The sequence below is a fragment of the Carlito syrichta genome, unplaced genomic scaffold (assembly GCF_000164805.1).
Source record: "Carlito syrichta isolate Samal-C Ts95f unplaced genomic scaffold, Tarsius_syrichta-2.0.1 Scaffold308917, whole genome shotgun sequence".
In the NCBI taxonomy this organism is placed as follows: Eukaryota; Metazoa; Chordata; class Mammalia; order Primates; family Tarsiidae; genus Carlito; species Carlito syrichta.
The window spans coordinates 873,571-890,712 of NW_007253013.1; positions in this window are offsets into that span (position 1 = coordinate 873,571).

A 17,142-nucleotide genomic window follows, 5' to 3' on the forward strand; every position below is an offset into this window, starting at 1 on the left:
TCACTCTGTCACCAGACTGGAACGCAGTGGCTGCTCCCGGCCACCGCAGCCTCGACCTGCTGGGCTCCGGCGATCCTTCCGCCTCAGCCTTCCAAGTAGCTGGAACTACAGGTGCGTGCTACTATGCCCGGCTAATTTTTGATTTGTTGTAGAGATGAGGTCTCGCCAAGTTGCCCAGGCTGGTCTTGAACTGCGGGTCCAGGCAATCCACTCACCTCAGCCTCCCAAAGTGCTGGGATTACAGGCTGAGCCACCGAGCCCAGCTCAATTTATGATTTTAAACAAATACTTAAAAAACTAGGAAGGAAATTTTGTAAATATGATAACAAGCACCTAGGAGGGAAAAATCACGGGAAATCATACTTAATGGTGCAAGACTGCAGATTTAAGACTGGGAGCCAGTCAGGGATGTTTTTCATCACTATTCAGCCTTGTATTGGAGATCCTAGGCAGTGCAATAAAGTAAGAAAATACAATGGCATACAGATTGGAAATGAAGAATTAAAATTGTTTTTAGTCACAGAAGACAAAATTCTTGATGCAGAAAATCATAAGGAATCTAGAAAAAAGGTACTAGTTATTAAGTGAGCTTAGCAAGGTCACAGAATACAAGATCAAAATAGAAAAACAATGTGTATTTGCAAATACAAATATAAATTGAAGTGATAATAATGTTGTTTACAATAAAATTAAAATGTTAAATTCCTTAGTTAAATTTTACAAAATACGTACAAGACATGCACACTATAACCCCAAAAAACATTGTTGAGAGAAATAAAGGAGAGATATACCATGTTCATAGATCTAAAAACTTAAATACTAAGGTACGAATTATTGCCAAATTGATATATTTCCAATCAAAATCTCAGTGGGCTTTTTGTAGAAATTGACAAGCTAGTTGTGGAATGTATGTGGAAATGCAAAGACCCAGAACATGCAGAGCAGTTTTGAAAAAGAAAGAATGTTAATGAGTTATATTACTTGATTTCAGCACTCACTACAAAATTATAGCAATCAGGAAAGGGTGGTACTTATGTAATGACAGACATATAGATCAGTGGAGCAGAGAGTCCACAAATAATCTCACACATATATGGTCAATTGGTTTTGACAAAGAAACCAAGTCAATTCAGTAAGTAAAGAGTAATCTTTTCAACAGATGGCCCTGAAACAGTTATTTATGTAAGAAAATGAATCTTAATCCTTATCCTATACCATATTCAAAAATTAGCTCTAAACAGATTATAAATCTAAGGGTAAAAGCTAACACTAAAACTTTTAGAAGAGAACACAGGAGGAAAATCTTAGTGATTTAGGTTAGGGAAAGATTTCTCAAATAGGCACAAGAAACATGTACTACAAAAAAAAAATGAGACCATTAAAATGAACAACTTTGATTCTTCAAAATAGACTGTTACAAATGAAAAGACAAGCTAAACTCTGGGGAAAAATGCTTTGCAAATCACATATCTGATAAAAGATCCAGGATACAGTTGATCCTTGGACAATACAAGTTTCGACTGTGAGGATCCACTTATATGTGAATTATTTTCAATAAATATATTGAAAAATTTTTTTGAAGATTTGCAACAATTTGAAAAATCTAATGAACTGCATAACCTCAAAATATCAAAAAATTAAGAAAAAACTATGTCACGAATGCGTAAAATATATGTAGATACTAGTCTATTTTATTGACTACCATAAAGTATGAGAAAGACCAAAAAACCCAGAATTATTTTTTGGTAGATAAGAACCCATGCACTTTAGTATACCAGCTAGGGTTGTTGTGAGAGTCTGTGTTCAGTTTCAGTGCGTTTTTTAAAAAGATTCTTTCAATATGTTTGCCCATTCATGATGGGTGATCTATGAGCACACCTGCCTACATGGTGCTGAGTGTTCAGCAGATTTTTGTTTTGTTTTGTTTTTTTTAACCAAAATCAGCATGACCCCTGTGCCCACCCTCCCTATTCTCTTGGTCTCACCCGAGTAACTTTTTTTGTTTCTCCTGATGAAAAAAGTCCTCAGAGAGAAATGTGGAAGAGGTGAAACAAACAAACAAACAAACCAAAAAAACAGCAGAAACACTAAAAGGCATCAAAGTTGACTAGTTCAAAAACTGTTTTAAGCAGTGGAAAAAGCATCTCGTTGGGTGTATTGCATCAAAGAAAGAATACTTTGAAGGTGAGTAAAGTTTAAACACACAAGAATAAATATATAATTTTTTAACTAGATAAATTCCAAGTTTTTGGGGGGTTCCCCCTCATATACGCAAATCTATCATAAAAAGTTAAATTTTATCAAAACTTATGCACATAAACACAGACTGTACATGGCACCACTGGTAGTTGAAATGTAAGCAAACATAAAGGTGTGGTATTAAATCACAGTTGCATAAAATTAACTGCAGTACATACTGTACTACTGCAAAACTTTCATAGCCATCTCCTGTTCCTGTTGTGGTGAGCTCAAGTGTTGTAGGTACCCACTTAATTGCTGTGTGATGCTTATCACCTCCACATGAGTAGTTCTCCAGTAAATTGCAAATTGAAGTAAATAAACAGTGATCTCTCACGTTCCCACATATTTGTCATTGTGTTGAGTGCAATACTATAAGCCTTGAATCATACCTTGAGACCCATTTCAGTTGCCACTCGTGATGCTGGAAGTCTCCCCAGAATGAGAGAAAAGTAAAGGTGATTTGCTTGACATATGCTGTAGATTGAGCTCTGCAGCTGAGTTTGCCCAAAATTTCAGGCATGATGCACCTTGTAACAGATGACATAAACTTACAGTATTGATAAACACAGTACAGTACTCTAATTATATTTCCTCTTCCTTGTGATTGTCTTAACATTTTCTCCCCTAACTAGCTTTACTGTAAGAATATAGTATTTAATAGACATACAAAATATGTGTTCATTGACAGTTGATGTTACCAGTAAGACTTCTGGTCAACAGCAGGCTGTTAGTAGTTATGTTTTGGGGGAATCAAAAGTTGTACACAGATTTTTTTCCCCCTCTTTAGTTTGTTTTAAAGATGTAGGGTACAAGTCAGGATTAGATACATCGGTGATCTATGTACAGGTGAAGTTTGGGCCTCCCAGTGGTCCTCACTTCCCCTGGTTTAGGATCAGGTATCCTTAGTGATGTTGTGTCCCCCCAACACCTCCCCCCCTTCCAGCAATGTCCTGCTACTGCCAATTCCTCTTTTGCAGTATTGTGATAAATGTTCAGGGCCCATTTATGAGTACACAGATTTTCAACTGTTCAGAGGTCAGCACCCTTAACTTCCATGTTGTTCAAGGGTCCACTGTATATAATATTCTTACCACTCAAAAACATTAAGAAAACAAAGTACTCAGTTTGAAAACAAAATTAGCAGCTATTTGAACAAACACTACACTAAAGATACATGAATTGCCACTAAGCATATAAAAAAGTTATCAGAAAAGAGAAAATTGAGACTGCAGTAAGTTACACTCTTACTAGGATGGCTGGAATTGTAAAAGACACCTAATAACCAAATATTGGCCAGCATTTGGAGCAACTGGTGCTCTCATTCGTTGCTGGTGAGACTATAAAAGGGTGTAGCCACTTTTGAAAAACACATTGGCAGTTTTAAAAATAACTTTAAACATTTACCTTCCACATGCCTGGCACTTTGACTTGTAGGTATTTATCCAAAAGAAATGAAAATATATGGCTGTCCAAAGACTTATACACAAATGCTCATAGTGGCTTTATTTATAATAGCCCCAAACTGGAACTAAACTAAGTGTCCACCAATGGGTGAATAGAAAAATATATTGTAGAATATCCATAAAATACCCAGCAATAAAAAGAAAGGAACTCCTGATAATAGCAACAATATGGTCGAATTTCAAAAGCATTATGCAAAGTAAAAAAAAAAAGATGTAAAGATTATAACAGCATAGTTCCATATGTATGAAATTCTAGAAACGCAAAATTATGGTAATAGAAAGCAGATCATTGGTTGCTAGGGGACAGGAGTGGGCACAGAGGATTGACTGCAAAGAGACAAAAGGAAATTTGGGGGGTGACTAAAAAATTTCATATCTTTATTGCGGTGGTAGTTATACGACTATATACATAATACAAAAATCACCGAATTGGGAACACTTAACATTAGTTAATTTTTATTACACGTAAGTTATACCTAAATAAAGCTGACCCCACCCAAAAATAAATCATGTGTCACCCCCAATTCACAGATGAGGAAACTGAGGCAGATAGCAGGTTGGGAAAGTTCCATGCTTAAGTCACAGAACTTAGCAGGTACTGGATCTAGGATTTAAACCCAGGTGATTGAGTCCACAGCTCACCTTTCTTTTTATACATCTTACTTCCTTCTTGGTCCATTCGTTCTATAAAAAAATTAAAGGCTCATATTAAAAGAACCTAAAAACTAGCAGAATAAGGCACGTATCATTAAGGCCCGTTGGCCAGGAATCTGTGGTCTTCCCCACCTGGTTCTCACCTTGAAAGCCTTCCCTGATCCAGCCCCTCTCCGAGGCTGCTGCCTCTGTGGATTGTCTGTCTCTCCAGGGCCTGTCCTCATCCTGGAGTGCCCGAGGGCCTGCCCTGCCTCCCCTTCACCTCATTTTTCAAACCCAGGCTTTTGCTTTCCTGGTCTCCAGAGTCAAATTCACCCCATCCTAGCCTTATCCTCAGCACTTAGACTCCACCTTAGCCAGCTCGACATTATTTTTTGCTTATTCAGTTTGTTCTTTCACTGCTCTCGGACTCTGTCGCCTACAGGCTATGGTCTCCATAAGACCACAAACTTCGTGGAATGCTACTTATTGAGGTAGTGTGTCCCCCCTGAAGCACCTGAGATGGCATCTTTGACAGAGTACCTTACAGATTTACCTTCCATATGCCCAGCACTTTGCCCCATAGGTATTTATCCAAAAGAAATGAAAATAAGCCGGGCTCAGTGGCTCAGCCTGTAATCCCGCGCCTTTGGGAGGCTGAGGTGAGTGGATTGCCTGAGCCCGCGGGTTCGAGACCCGCCTGGGCAGCGAGACCTCATCTCTACAATAAATCAAAAAATCAACCGGGCGTGGTAGCGCTTGCCTGTAATTCCGGCTACTCGGAAGGCTGAGGCGGAAGGATCGCTGGAGTCCAGCAGGTCGAGGCTGCTGGAGCGGCCACTGCACTCCAGTCTGGGCGACAGAGTGAGACTCCAACTCAAAAAAAAAAAAAAAAAATATATATATATATATGTCTGCCAAAAGACTTGTACACAAATGCTCATAAATGTCCACCAATGGGTGAATAGAAAAAATACGTTATCGAATACCCATAAAATAGAAAACTACCCGGCAATAGTTAACAAATACAAAAGTGAATGAAATGACATCCTCATCTTTGGGGACTGGCAGCACAATGGGGGAGACACGCCTGTGAAGATGAAATTACCCACCGGGGCAATGGATGCAATGACGGAAACGGGAGAGAGGTCCACACCACCCCAGAGGACAGAGCACTCACTGTCCTGGGGTGGGTAGGGGCGGGATGGAGACCAGGGGAATCTTCTCGGGGCAGGTGACCCCTGTGCTGGGTTTAAAGGATGGAGGGATATAAAAAGTCCTGGGAACACCATGTACAAAGGCATTGTCAAACACGGCGTCTGGGGAGCTGAGTTCGGTGGTGTTGAGTACGGAGGATCAAGGGAGAAGTTTAGGACACGGCAGAGGCAGGCCAAATTAAAGGGGCGGGGGGGCTTTTGCTGCAAGAATCAGAGACTAAGCCAGCTGAGAGCCAAGTGCAATGTCAGCAAAGAGGCTGGATTTGATCTAAGTACAAGTATAGAAAGTAAAACAATGGAAATAGTGTGGGTCAGGTTTACACTGTGCATTATGTTAGGTACTCTTCTAGTCACTGGATTCTCACAGCCCTATCAGGTACTAAGTACTATTACAATCCCCATTTTACAGATGAAGAAATTGAGGTGTAGACAGGGTAATTAACTTGCCCAAGGCCTATACATTTACAGGATGCAAATCCAGAAAGTCTGACTTAAGAGTTTGACTTTAACTCTTTGCTACTCTTATCCCAAAAATACTAGAAGGATTTCAGCTTCCAAAATGCCTCCAAATCTCAGTAGGCCTATCACAGGGAACAAACACAGTGTAGGTAAAAATCTAAAATAAAGGCGATAAACCCACTCAAAATACCAAGGAGATGCATAATTATTATCCCAAATATTTTGAAATGAACACTCAAAATACCTAGGAAGAGTATCCCCCCTCAAAAAATTGCAAGAGGTTTTTTCACCTCTTAGTCTCTAGACTAGCCAGGATACTGTCTGTGTAAGGTTATCACTTATTAACACAATGAAGGAGAAATCCACTCTACAATTTTGAGGAGATGCAGTTTAAGTTATGTCTCCCATGGTGATTTCAAGCATGCTTGGTGGAACGTGGCATCTTCCAGGAGAATTACTACCTTTTCTGCTGAAGAAGGCACCATCAATCTCCCTCTTGGCTGTTCCCAGATTTGCCAGGACTCAGAGGACCCCCCGAGTTCCAACACCCAACAGAAGAAAACATAGGCTCAGAATACCACTTATTTAGGCCACCGGCATGGTGAAGGTTGGAAATTACTCACAGAACGAAGTCCAAGTTCCTTAGCTTGGCATGTGAGACCACCCCAGTTACCTTTCCCGTTTTACCTATTATCACTCCCCACTTTAGCCCCCCCACATGTCTGTTGCAGCCCAGATGAACCACCATACCTTAGACTTGGCTTGTGGATTCCCTGGACTGGGTCTTCATTCCCAGGGTTGCCTTGCCTTTCTCCTGGATGTCTCATCACACCAAATCCAGCCCATCCTTCCAAGGCTCAATTCAAGCACAACCTGGTCAGCCCCTGAGAAGCAACCTCTCCCGGGGTGTTTGGTGCTTCTTTGAATCTTTCCTCAATGCTCCTCTCATCCCCATCCTGTCCTCTCAGAAGGGTAGGACCAGGTCATGTTCAGGCCGGATGCTCTTCAGATACCAGGACTGGGCCTGACACAGACCCAATTCTCATTAAATATTTGTTAAATGGGTGGTCTTTCTTTCAAGATGCCCATGCCTTCCCTTCGATGTCTGTCTATCTGTCTTTCTCTAATAAATTCTGTTTTAAAACTAAAAAAAATACAAACTTTTTTTTTTTTGCTAAGCAACCTCAGAGTTTTCTTATTATTTTTACTGCCTCCAATTCGTAAAAATCTCAGGTCCCAGAAATCTCAAACAAGGATCCATTTTATGTTGAAAAGACTCACACACACAAAATATTTGCAGCTTCTCGCCATGACTTGGTCTAGAACATAATTCACTGTTGAGAAATTCTCCCTGATGTTGAACTGAGTTCCTCGAGTCACATTGTAAGCCAGTTTTCTTTGTCATCACCTCTGTACTATAGAGAACAGCTGGCCTCCATATTTGGCATAACGGTTCTTGGTAGACTTTGCGACTCGTTACAACATGACTTGCTATTCTGCAAGGTAGCGTGTTTATCACAGGATAGCATGATGTCTCCTGCACAGAACTCCATAAGGGAAAAGCCTCCTTGGTGTAACCAGCCCACACATCCTTCAGTCCTGGGCCCACCTCATTAAGGCGTGCTCTTCATTTGAAGATTCTATTCCATCAGCATTTTCCTCTCTAGGTTAAATAACCTCATCTCTCCCAGAGTTATTTCGGGCCTTCTCCAATATTTTTCAAGTAGAAGTAGACTACAATATTTTTGTAAGGGTCAAAGAGAAGTTTCTAAATATAATAAATACATGCGTACATGTGTAGGGTGTGTGTGAGAGAGACAGAGAGAGAGGCAGATAGAGAGTACAGTTCTTTCATTCTAAAGATCAGTTTACAGTATAAAAATACCAAGCCAGTCTAAGGTTTAATGAACATAAGGTAAGCATTTGGAAGCCCACTTAAGTACTTGGAATAGTTCTTCCAACAGCTGGGCCCTCTTGTCATTTCAGCTCCCGGAAATTGATCAAAGACCACAAAACAGCCCTTTATGTGGTCACTCAGTCTGGCCCCAAAGCAGGAGATGGAGAGAGAGAGAGAGAGAGAGAGAGAGCGAGCACATGAGCAGTATCTCCCACTCAGTTCGAGCTTGACGTTTTTTACTTGCTGGAATTATTTCAAGATTCTTAGGTTTGACTTTTCTGGCCCTGACCCAGAGATTCTTCACACCTTGGGTCAATTTTACAAGAGCGTAGGATTTGGTTTTGCATTTGTGCATTAGGTAAAAATCTCAATCGCTGACTGCATGTACACGCACACACACATGTGCGCACACAGACACACACTCACACTCCCACACATGATGGCACACACCCCAACTATTGATTGTGTCCACGAAGAGGTTCTTTTCCAAGCAGAGCGGCTCTGAAGCAACCCTGAAGAATCTTGGCAGAATAAACCCATTTCTGTTATGACCGGCAGATGGCGCTATGGACCGCAGTCTGCAGGGCAATCTAGGGTGATCTTGAGGGACCGTACAATCCCCTCAAAATCTGGAGTTAGGGCCAGTCTTCACTTGAACACACTCTACAGTCACACACACATTATCCTTCACAAGCCTGTAAATTAATCATACAATGTAGAAAAACTGCTTCCTAGTAGCGTATTTTATTCATTAAGCCCCTGCTCGGTGTGTGCCTACTGGGTGCGGGCACAGTCTTGGGTACCCGGATGTGGCAGCAAGCGCAACACGGATAATGAATTGGTGTCCATGTCCAATGCTGAGCTTTCTAATCGAGGAGTTAGACAATAAATAATAATAATAATAATACCATTACACGATGTCTGTTATCAGTAGGTGCTCAGAAAAAAATTATAATAATAGTAAGCAGGAAAGCCTTTGGGGGAGGTGACATGTGAGCAGAGGCCTGGATGATTCTGAGCAGGTGGTTGCAACCTTAGCTGCATATTGGAATCACCCGAGAAGTGTTTCCAACCCTGGCGCCTGGAGGCCACCTGGGAATGCTGACTTAACCAGCCAGGGGTGAGTTCTGGAACCTGGAGTTTTTTAACCTCTGGGTGATCTGCATGTGCGGTCAGGGTTGAGAAACCTTGACTCTAAAATATCTAAGCAGGAAATCACCTTGCAGCTGAATGAAAAGGGCTTGTGCTATTTCAAAGAGCAAAACACAGGTCAGGACTCTCCCTTGCTGTCTGAAATCCCACCAGGCTGGGCAGCAGAGCTCTGGGCCAGGAAGGCAAAAAACACCTCAAGCTCTACCAGGCTTCTGGGCTGGGGAAGAATCTGACTTCTTCTCTGAAGAGTAGAAGGAAACATTGTCCTCCCTTCAGTCCCACTGGGATTCACTCCAGGGGCCTTCGTGGAAGCAGGGGCTGTCCTGCCATCCCGCTGTGTTAAGGAAGGGAGCACCTCTGTGTTGTTCCCCAGATTCAGTCAGGTGACCTCCCTGAGCTGCTACTCCCAACCCCCACCCCCCATCTCTTCTGACCTTCAACCTGAACTCTGTCTCTCCTTTTGCTCTGGAATGCATCAAGAATCTTAAAGGGAAAGGAGAGTCTTGATTCCAGAGCTAATCAGCAGACACAGTCGTGCTCTCAGAGTCTGATGGATTCCAGCCTTCCACTCCCCACCCAGATTTTTTTTTGAATCAGCATCTCACTCTGTCACCCAGGCTGGAGTGTAGTAGCCTCATCACAGAACCTTGACTTGCTGGGCTCAGACGATCCTTCTGTCTCAGCCTTCCAAGCAGCTGGGACTACAAGTGTGCACTACCACGCCCGGCTAATTTTTCTGATTTATTATAGAGATGAGATTCTGCGATGTTATCCAGAACTCTTGGGCTCAAGCAATCCCCTCACCTCTGCCTTCCAAAGTGCTGGGATTACAGGTGTGAGCCACCATGCTCGGCTGCACCCAGACTCTGTTTGTGTTCCTTGGGGCCCATGAGTCCCATCTCCACTGGTGCCAGACTGAGAGGTGATGTCTGTCGCAGCTCAGACCCCCTGATCATTTCCTCAGCTTTCTTCCCAGCAAGCTGGAGATGGCCTTTTCTCCTCTAAAGTGCTGACCAGGGGCAGCTAGCCACATCCACCTTCCTCAGGCTTGTGCTTCCAGGAAGCTCTTTGCTCTCAGAAATTCTCTGGGAAGTCAGACTGAGGATGTAGACAGGTTAAGAGAGGACCCTCTCTAGGGAGGTCTCCTTGGTTTCTGTCCTGGCACCCAAAGCCACAGTTCTCTCTCTTTCTTTTTACTTATAGTCATGAAAAAAAAAATCCAAAACATTCACAAAAGTAGAAAAAGTACTTTAGTGAAACCCCGTGGACCCCACTCCCATCTTCAAAATGTACCAACAGAAAACCAATCTGACATGTTCTCTCTTCATCACTTTGGGGGAGGGTTGAGAGAGTTTCCCACTTGTCATTTTACCCATAAATATATTCAAGGCATTTTCTTTTCTTTTCTTTTTTTTTTTTCTGAGTTAGAGTTTCACTCCATCACCCTGACTGGAGTGCAGTGGCACGCTCCTGGCCACCGCAGCCTCGACCTTCTGGGCTCCAGCGATCCTTTCACCTCAGTCTTCCAAGTAGCCGAAACTATAGGCATTCACCACCACACCCGGCTAATTTTTGACTTATTGTGGAGACGAGGTCTCACCAAGTTGCCCGGGCGGGTCTCGAACCCGCGGGCTCAGGCAATCCACTTGCCTCGGCCTCCCAAAGCACTGGGATTACAGGCTGAGCCACCAAGCCTGACCTCCAAGGGGCATTTTCAACTGATAAGGATTTTTTTTTTTAAGACAACCACGGTGCCTTTATCATCTAACATCATATTGACTTATGTTCCTATGACCTCGCTTTTTCAAAGGTCAGTTCTCTTAAACTAAGGCCAGGTTGGTACCTGGTATAGGTAAATACCTTATTGATGTTCCATTTAACCCATTTCAGTTCTCTAATCGCTTCTTGCTGAGTGAAGGGCAGGAGGTTCTGAAGGAACATTTCTCTTTGGCATTGACCTGAGAGGTTTAGAGGAAGTTGCTTGGGGCTTGGGCTCAGATTCAAATCCCAGATTGATCCCTTAATAACAGCCTGGAGTTTGGGTGAGTCGCTGAATTTTTCTGAGCCTCTACTTCCCAGTCTCTCTTATGGGGAAGACAAACATATGTGTTATGATACTTAAAATTCACAGAGAGTGGTCTGTGAAAGTACCTGTCAAAATACATAAACATTATTATTGTAATATATAATACAATCATGTAAACATTATTACATTAGTATTAACTGTAAAAAAAAAGTATTAGTTGAGTTTTATTCTCTAAGGTGAAAAATTGAGTCTGAGTCATCCCAAGTACCAATGAATGACCCTATCTATGCCACAGGGAGCACAAGACCCCCTGAATTCCTGATGCACACAATAGGGAGATATAAGGGAGATATAAGAAAGTGATTGTAGTGGTAAGCCTATAAGACTTGGAGTTCTTCATCATGCAGCAATAGATAACCAGAACAGAATGTGGTGGCTGTCACACACGTTCTGAGCTCTTCAGTTTCTACAGGGTCTGAGGATAGACATTTAGGGGGCATCTATCCACAAATCCCAATCAATATCATTATCACATAGTGTTGAATTTGGACTTCCCCTCTCTCCACAGCGACAAACTGGTGGGTTTATTCACCTCTGAAGCAGGGATCATTGAAAGAGGGGGTCACAGGGCTGTGTTTGGTGACAAATCGAGTCAGATGAGCTTTGTCATCTGACAAAACCAATGCCAACGTGTTGGTAGTGGTGGTTACAGTAACAAGAGAAATGAAAGGGAGAGTAGTCATTCTCTGCTTGTTTTAACATTGACTCCAAGTGTGGGTATGGGTCATGAATCTAGAGTAAATTGATTTTTCAGCATAGCTCATTTTCAGTTTTTGAGAAGAAAAAAAAAAAAAGGAAAAATGAAAACAAATTATTTTTCCTCCCTGAGAGTTTGGGATCCAATGTGTTAGTTGCTAATGTATTATGTAATTTGTGGATTATGTAATTTGTGGACAGATTTACTCTCTTCCTGTCCTGAGCTGACCTCCTTCCCTTGCTGGCTTTCTCCGATTCATACACAGTCTTACGCGTGCCCTTTCCATACAAAGTGATACAAATCTCTTTTGTAGACTCTGCTGGGCCTTGACTTCTTATTTAAAAGTCCTTCAGAAGGTTGGATCAAGCCTAACACAAACAATGATTAGAGAGCTAACGTGGAATACATCGGCCTCTCCAGGGAAGACAGTTCAGACGGTCAAGGCATGAACTCAAGCCCAGAAAACCACCAGCATGTGCAAGACTAGAAAGCCTCCTTTGAAGCCCTCTCTAGTGTAGTCTGTACATCGTGAGATCTGCAAAAGATTAGAAGCTGGAATTCAAGGGCTGTCAGAAGCCAGCCCAACACAGCCTCTGGGACCCAAGGCCTTTGGTTAAAACATATGGGGGCCTGTTCTTGAATAACTAAGAAAAACATGTACAAATGCATGTTTTTCTCCCTTGCAGAGGAAGATTCTTGTGCCAGATCTTGAATTTTAAAAACTGGCTTGGAATTCCTATATGTTTTTGGCTTTGCTCATTGTCTATCCTGACCAAAACCAGATAAGACAAGTGGGTTTGAAAAAAATACAAGGCAGGCCTGTCCTTGCCCAGTCCCTCCGGGACTGCTGAATTTGAGGAGGTCAGAAAAGACCAGTGTGGCCTGGGGTGGCAGCTTTTCTGTGTCAGAGATCTTGATCTTTCCATTTGAGGAAGTAATTATAAACATGGGTAACTACTTGCTTCCAAAGTCAGGGCACCATGTTCCAAAGACTGGGACCCTTGTTTAGAAAGGAGGCAGTGGCCGGGGATGGTGGCTCAAGCCTGTAATTCCAGCAGTTTGGGAGGCCGAGGCGAGGGGATTGCCTGAGCCCATGGGTTCAAAAACAACCCGGGCAACTTGGCGAGACCTCATCTCTACAGTAAATCAAAAAATTAGCTGGGCGTGGTAGCCCACGCCTGTAGTTCCAGCTACTTGGAAGGCTGAGGTGGAAGGATCGCCTGAGCTCAGCAGGTCGTCGCTGGGGTGGCCGAGCATGCCACTGCACTCCAGCCTGGGCGACAGACTGAGACTCCAACTCGGAAAAAAAAAAAGGAAAGAAAAAGAAAGGAAGCAGCTTCTCCCTGGATAGTAATATTAAAGCCAAAGACCTAGTCTCCATTCCAGTCCCACGTCCCACAGAGAAGGAGAAACCGCTGATACTGTGTTCCTTGCCAGTGGTCTGCATTTGCTAGGCTAAGAAAGGAGCAGAAGTGCTCCCTCCCCCAACAAAAGTGACATTTCTCAAGGATGAACTGGCTGGCTGATGCCCCCGAAACTGTCAAGCCCCAGAATCAAAGGTGGCATGGGTGCCACAGAACACAGCAGTGAAGTGCCCCCAGAGAAGTCTGCAGGTATTAACCTACAAACCAGCATTGAACAGGTGAGAGCAGGGGATGGAGGGAAGGAGACTCAGGTGAGGGGCCCGACAGAAGCCTGGGAGGCAGGATAGCACAGAGGTGAGGTCAAAAGGGAGGAGTCTGCAGACAGGCAGGCTTGGCTGTGCCATCTGTGTGTGCCTTGGCAGGTCCCCTGACCTCTGCAGGCTCAGCTTTCCTCATGGGAGACTGTGGATATCATCTACCTTGTGCCTGAAGTTGTTTGAGGATTCCATGTGAGAACACTTGTTGCTGTCACCTCAATAGCACAGAGCGAATAGCGGGAGGGAAGGAGGTGCTACCGCCTAAGATTTGGGAAGCCATGGACAGAGGGAGCTACCATTGTTCAATGTGTTTCTTTCCCAGGTTAGAGGTGAGGAGGGGGCAGTTTTGCATACATTCTTAGGGCCTCAATCAGGATTTCTCTGGGATCCAAGGAGGGGGTGTAGGGTGGGTACCCCTAAGTCTCTGTCATCAACTCCTCAGCTTGTGCAGACAAGGAAGGCCAGGCTGGAGACACAAGGCCACAGTTGAGCTGACACCCACTCAAGGCTGTGCATACCCTCAGTTTTTATTTTTTGAGTTGGGGTCTCACTCTGTGAGCCAGGCTAGAGAGCAGTGGCACAATCATGGCTATTGCAGCCTCAACCTGCTGGGCTCAGGTAATCCTTCCCCCTCAGTCTCCTGAGTAGCTGGGACTACAGGTGTGCGCCACCACATCCAGCTAATTTTTTGTAGAACTGAGGTCTTGCCATGTTGCCCAGCCTGGTCTTAAACTCCTGGGCTCAAGCAATCCTCCCACCCCAGCCTCCCAAAGTGCTGGGATTATAGGCATAAGCCACCATGCCCAGCCCTTCTCTTAGTTCTTAACAAACACTTTTATTAACCCCACAATTCCAAATTCCAGGATATGTTGCTTTCCCAATCTTGTTTCCATCTGGCAAGAATTTTCTCATTAAAACCATCAAATCTGATGAAATTCAGGCTTTAAATGAATATTTGAAAAAAAGATTAAGTGATATGTCTTTGTTTCCCATTTCTCTTTGCAGCTGTTACTCCAAGTCACTGGTCCCCAAAATAAACTGGCCTTTTTTTTTTTGCTTTGAACCAAAAATTTTACTTTACAGACAGTGTTGTGGAAACAGTGACCTTTCTGGATTCGCAGAGTTCTTTGGATACATTATTTATGAGCTCACAGGTGCTGTATACAGTTACAAGATAGATATCAAGAAGGCCAAAGAAAATGTTGAAGGAAATGTATTTCTGTTCATGAGTGTCTCTGAGACCATTTTTCTATTAACCTCATATCACATCTATCATGCGTGCATGCATGTGTGTGTGTATGTGTGTGTGTGTGTGTGTGTGTGTGTGTGTGTTTGTGTGTGTGTGTCTTATTTCAGAGCATGTAGGAGATCCTACATTTGAGCCTCAGACTTTGCAGTGGCCCTGCCCATTAATGTAAACAAGTAAACAACTCGGCCTCTCTTGGCTTTAATGTTTTTAAGAAATCTAGTTTACTCAGGAAGACAAAGGGCAAATGATATAATCTTTGATATTATCTTTACATAATGTCTTTTTCCAAGAGATAATCACAGGAAGCTTGTGAAGCAGCAGAAGTCAGTAGTGATGCCAACATCAATACTTGTGGAAACAAAGTCACAGAGTTGGTCAGGGCCTCGGAAGATGTCACAAGCAGACAGTGTCAGAGGAAGGTGGAGGCCCAGGTCTTTCTCCTGTTTTCCTTACTGATTAAAATTTTAAAAGTAATTACTTTCACTTTTATGATGAAGGTAATGTGTATTCATGAAAAAAATTAAGAAGTAGAGAACAAAAATTACCTTTAGCACCACCACTCAAACACAACTATTTTTTGACATCGGGATATTAACATCAGGCCAAAGGGGATATTCTGAGCCAGAAAATAAATGACTTCTCTCAGCTCATACTGTAGTGGATAGCTACACTTGGCAATCGTGCATTCATTGAACTGTTATACGGATGTTAGTTTGCATTTGGAGAGACAGGTGTCTGCCCACGCCCTGAAGCTGCATGGCACCAAGAGAGAGCCATTTATACCCACTCCCTTCTTCTGAGGCCATTATGAAGTCACTTAGGCTAAGTAATCTGACTCCAGAAGGCAGATCCCTACTAGCTACAGTTAGGTCTGCAGGACAAGTAACCCATTAGCACCCATTAGCAGAGATGAGTTTCTCTGATTAACTGCCTCCAAACAAGGCTCTGTGGAATGGGCTGTAGGATGGGTAACTACTAAACCTGGTGTTCAGCGGCTTTTCTAAACTATGACAGGGGTGAGCAGTCTCTCTGGGAGATGTGGGAAGGACAGGGAAGGCCCATTCTGCAACTGCTGCCATTACTGCCACTGGTGTCACCATCCCATGAGGGGGTAGACGGTATTTCCCAAAGATGGAGATATCTATCCCATTCCACATGCTCTTCCTACAACGTGACTGAAAGATGGGGTCTGCTTTCCTTCCCCTTGAATCTTGGCACAAGCCTGTGACTGCTGGAGCCTCTGGAGTGGAAGTGATTAGTGCCACGTGACTTCAGAGGCTGATCATAAAAGGGTTGCATCCTCCATCAGTGCTCATGTTGCTTTCTGTCTCTTCCCCCGACTTGCTCATCTCTCTCAATGCTCGCTTTTGGGATCCAGCCACCATGCAGTGAGGAAGTCCAAATTAGTCCAAGTGGAGAGAAGACCACACAAGGAGGAACTGAGGACTTCAACAAACAGCCACCATCCACCACCAGACACGTGAATGGACGAATCTTCAGAAGATCCCAGCTCCCACTTCGAGGCTTCCAGCCAAAACCCCAGACACTATGGAGCAGAGAGGAGTCAGCTGTCCTCACCCTGCCCCGACAGAATTCCTGACCCACAGAACCCATGTGCCTAATGAATGACTGGTTTATGCTATTAAGCTTGAGGGGCAATTGTTATGCAGGCACAGGAACTGGAGCAAAGGCAACCAATGATATCTAACTGAAGGAAGACACCTAAACCAAGATCAGATGACCGCTTGGTAAAAATATATCAGCAGCCCGACTCTGCAGCTATGAGCCCTGCAATCTAGGAGCCAAGAGAAACACCCTGCCCGAGCTTGCCTTCCACATGTGGTGAATCCCATTTCACCACCCTTCAGAGCCAGAGGTGTTCTAGTCAAGGTTGCCCAGGGACTACATGGAGGCTCCCAACCTGTGAACATCGAATCCATCCTTTCTCTCCTCTCTTCCTGTACCTCATCAACAGAGAAGATGGTAGAAGTTTTTTGGAATAAGACACATAGGCAGACGGGCTTTTATGAGAGTCAGCATATCCGATGTGAAGGTGTATAGTCTTTAGATACGTGTTCCCAAGAGTGTGTGTTGGCTGTCATAGCTAATATTTTTAACCCAGTTAAAATTAGTGCATGTTCAAGATAAATTAGTGTAGCCGGGCTCGGTGGCTCAGCCTGTAATCCTGCACCTTGGGAGGCTGAGGTGAGTGGATGGCCTGAGCCCGCGGGTTCGAGACCCACCTGGGCAGCGAGACCTCATCTCTACAACGAATCAAAAAATCAGCCGGGCGTGGTAGTGTGCGCCTGTAGTTCCAGCTACTTGGAAGGCTGAGGCGGGAGGATCGCTGGAGCCCAGCAGGTCGGA